This window comes from Myotis davidii, unplaced genomic scaffold (genome assembly GCF_000327345.1).
Source record: "Myotis davidii unplaced genomic scaffold, ASM32734v1 scaffold83, whole genome shotgun sequence".
Taxonomy (NCBI): domain Eukaryota; kingdom Metazoa; phylum Chordata; class Mammalia; order Chiroptera; family Vespertilionidae; genus Myotis; species Myotis davidii.
This window is the reverse complement of record NW_006294121.1, coordinates 63,812-64,316: the sequence shown is the minus strand read 5'-3', so window position 1 is coordinate 64,316 and position 505 is coordinate 63,812.

Here is a 505-nt window from a genome sequence, read left to right as displayed (position 1 = left end):
ATGTAGTGTGCCCTGAAGAATCTTTTGTAAGAACTTTCTCTGCCTGAGGATATGCCAGTGTAACTGCTAACTGGAAAAAAAACTACAGCCAGGAATCTTAAACAAAAGTAGCAATGTAGTTAAAGTATAACTTCTAACTGCCCAATAAATTGCAACCAGTAAATATAGCCAGATAGCCTCGTTGTCTATAAAAGGGCTTTAACCTAGTGGCAATACTTATTACATTAGGTAATATTAGGTTTTAATTTGGGGGAAGGACTAATTTGGGGAGGGACTAATTTGTTATCCTGACATGCCAACCTCATGCCATTTTTCAGAAATTGATGACTTTACCATATTTCCTTGAGAATAAGAGTCCTTTATCCCTTTAAGACTCTACCTCCCCTTGCCATGCCAAATTTCAAAAGGAGAACAATCTTAGTAAGACACAGGAGGAAGAGATTAGCCATTTTTTTTTTGGTATTTTGTCAGAGGGAAATGGCTACATATATATTCTTTGTTACAT